This window comes from Elephantulus edwardii, unplaced genomic scaffold, assembly GCF_000299155.1.
Source record: "Elephantulus edwardii isolate Elephantulus edwardi_28Jun2011 unplaced genomic scaffold, EleEdw1.0 scaffold00514, whole genome shotgun sequence".
NCBI lineage: Eukaryota > Metazoa > Chordata > Mammalia > Macroscelidea > Macroscelididae > Elephantulus > Elephantulus edwardii.
The window spans coordinates 449,920-453,237 of record NW_006400264.1 but is presented as its reverse complement, the minus strand read 5'-3'; the positions used below and the strand labels follow the sequence as shown (position 1 = coordinate 453,237).

At 39.7% G+C, this 3,318-nt stretch overlaps 1 pseudogene; it reads right to left on the bottom strand.

Moving 5' to 3' along the window:
- Nucleotides 1-1,146: 1,146 nt before the first annotated feature.
- On the bottom strand, nucleotides 1,147-2,291 carry LOC102857279 (annotated as a pseudogene).
- Nucleotides 2,292-3,318: the final 1,027 nt, after the last annotated feature.

The following is a 3,318-nucleotide window of genomic DNA, read 5'->3' as shown; positions in this document are numbered from 1 at the left end:
AACAATAACAACAACAACAACAACAACAACAACAACAACAACATATTCTCCAAAGTCAATGACTTATTCGTTGCAAATACATTTTTTTAAGGACAACTTTTTATTGCTACCGGAGGTTTTCATCATCATTCAGTACATGGTTGTGGTTGCAATACCTTCTTTAGACTGCACAAAGAGCTCAGGACTCAGATGTCATTAAGGGAATACAGGTAGACTGGGGAGGTGGGTAAATAATTTTTATCAAGAATGTTCTAATAACATAAAGCTTGGGCACTGAATTACTACATGTTACAGACTCAGATCATAAACTGCCCCAGCATCTAAACAGTCATTCTTGTTGATTATTAAATGAGTGAAAAATCTTCATAGTTAGAAAATCTCATTTTAGTTGTTTACATACATATTTCTTTGGTGAGCACCTGAATATATTAACTTTATCACAAATTATTTTATACAAATGTCAAAAATGTTTTCAATAAATCTTAAGAGTGTCCTAGTAACATGTCACTTTTAAGTTTCACTCCAAGATAAAAATAAAAGCACTAATTTTGTTTGACTCTAGAAACTAAGACAAACAAAATTAATGAGTATTTTCTATTACCACCTTTGATTAACACAGGGCAATTTTTAATAACTTTTTAGGCTGATTTCAATCATGGGGTATACATTACAGTCATATAATTTCTTCACTAAACTACTAAAAATAATTTTGGGAGTTTTCTATTTAGTAGTTGAAGCTAGGACATGGATCAACATGCCTAAAATTCATTTAAAAAAGCAAGCAAATGAGTAAAATTAAATTGGGATGTTGAGTTATGATTTCTAGAACTTTAGAAAACATTAAATATAAATTTTGAAATGGGGCAAATTATATTACATTTTAGCAGAGGGAACAGTGGAATTGAGAAATATTACAAAGAAATTTTTTATACCTTTTTGGGTCTTTTAAGTGTTTAAATAATGCTGAACATAATTACCTGCACAGAAAACAAGGGTATTTGTTGGATTTTTTCACCCCCTGGCTCACTTCATTTCAGCCTGATAAAGTAAGTATACATCCCTTAAAAAACCTTCCCACATTTTCCATGTTCCAGTCTCAGAGTAGTCTAGCTTAGTTTTGCATTTTCAAGTTAACAATTGTTGAGACTACATGACAGAAACAGGCTGCAAAGGTGGACAAGGGGAAGCATGCCCCTCCTGCCTTGATAAATCGGTGCTACACACAGAACCCACATTTTCTGAAGCATTATCTTCATTATAGAGCCGTTTAATTCCATCATAGAAGTCATCCACTTCCATCTCCTCTACTTTGCGTTTAGCAGAGGTATGCTTGCACCCACTGGCAGCTGGAAGATGGCAGAAGGCTGCTGTACCTCTGACTGGCACTTCTGGTTTGCTGTTGTCCTTGGAGAAATCTGGGCCTGGGACAGAGGAGGAATGTAATCTGAACACTCCTTTGTCACAGGTCACAGGGTGTGCTTGAGGGGACGGTAGACATAAACGGAATTTAGAGGCAGAGAAGGCTGCAGAGTAGAAAGGTGATGTGCCACAAGCTACGGACAGTGGATCAACTGGGAGCTATCCATCTGTGCTTTTTGAAGCAGTTCAATTGTAAGAGGGAGCCAATCAGGAATAAGTTTCTCCATTTCCAAACTGACCATGGCCAGAGCAAGCATGGATCCTTTGAATTGCAGAAGTTGGTTGCAGGCCATACAGTGGAGGAGTTGCTTAGTAAGGACTGCCAAATGTTGAGATGGGCTCAGTGTGGGTAAGTTGAAGAGTAACTGAGGCCTAGTTGACACTGCAATGGCATGGAAAATGTGAAGAAAATCCAATGGTGTGGCTGTGTGAAGATCCCAATTCAATTTATCCAGAATAATTCTTTCCATTCTTAGAATTTCAGATGAAGAACAGCCACAGAAACTGTCTCTTGCTAATACCTTCAATACTGGAATTTTCTCATCTTCTTCAACAGTTTTGGCAGCTAAGAAGAAACAGCTGATTGCAATACAGTCCAAATATTTTGGGTGGGCCTTTACAGTAGCTAAAAATCTGTCCAAAAGACTGCTAGCCAGAGCAAATGTTTCTGGGTAAAGGTTGAATTAGTACTTGAGTTTGGCCAACCACTGAATCACTTCATCTCTCTGGGATGGAGAAACATTCTGATTTGTAGGCATTTTAGGCACATTCACCTTCCACATCTGGGCTTCTCTAGAGATTGCCTTTTCTACTAGTAAAGACAATCTCTGATTCTCCAAAGGTCCTGGAAACTTCATGATATCCTTTGGATCTGCCTGTCACCTAGTTTGACGTAGCTACCTTCTCCTCCTCTTCTTCCTCCTCCTCCTCCCCGGCAGAGCTGTAGGCTTCACAGTGGTGACGCGGGGTCATCCGCAGGCCCGTTACCACCTCATTTTCCTCTGAGGGACAGCTCAGGATGGGAAGGTCCTCTATGAGGTGGATTGATGCAGTGACTGGGGTAATCGGGGTGAGAGTGTCAGAGACAGTGCGATTGGCCCAGGACAAAGCAGAGCTTAGGGCTGTTGTACATAGGGTCGCTATGAGTCACAAGCGATTTGACAGCACAGAACAACAACAATAACTTGAGTGATAGAAGAAAGACGTCTGCTGCCCTCTCAGAAACTGCTACTAAACACAGCCTTTTCCACTTAAGGTTAAGAAATCTCACATGATATATGTAGACAACAGTGTTTAAGTTCAAAGTACCTGAATCATTCAATATATTGCCTATAACATCTTTCTTTTTTTTATTTTATTTTTTTGGTAACATCTTTCATTATTGTGACTTCAGCCTTAAATGTGTTTTTCCATTCTCTCAGATTGAGAAATGCTTCTCTTTCTCTTCTCCAATTCTAGCTTTCTGCACATTCCATTATAATACTTTGGTTTGTGTTTTGGAGCTGCCGTTTGCAATTACATGAGAAGGAGCTAATGAAAATGAAGGAGGAAGCTGAAGCTGCATTTAAGGCATTGGGGGGGGGGAAGCCCCAGGAATCAATGAGATATTAATTGACTCGTTTCAGTTAAGAGATGCAGCCCTGAATGTGCTCACCAGTCTATGCCACGAAATTCAGAGGACAGCTATCTGGCCACATGGTCGGAATAGATCCATATTTGTTCCCATTCCCAAGAAAGGTTATCCAGCAGAATGTGAAAAGTATCGAACAATGTCATTGGTATCACATGCAAGCAAAATACTGCTGATTGCCCCAGCCATCAGGTTCCTTCAAATGTGTCCTGAGGAGGAGGAGTGAGGATTGAGGAGGGACAAGAGACGTGAGAAATGGAGGCAAGATA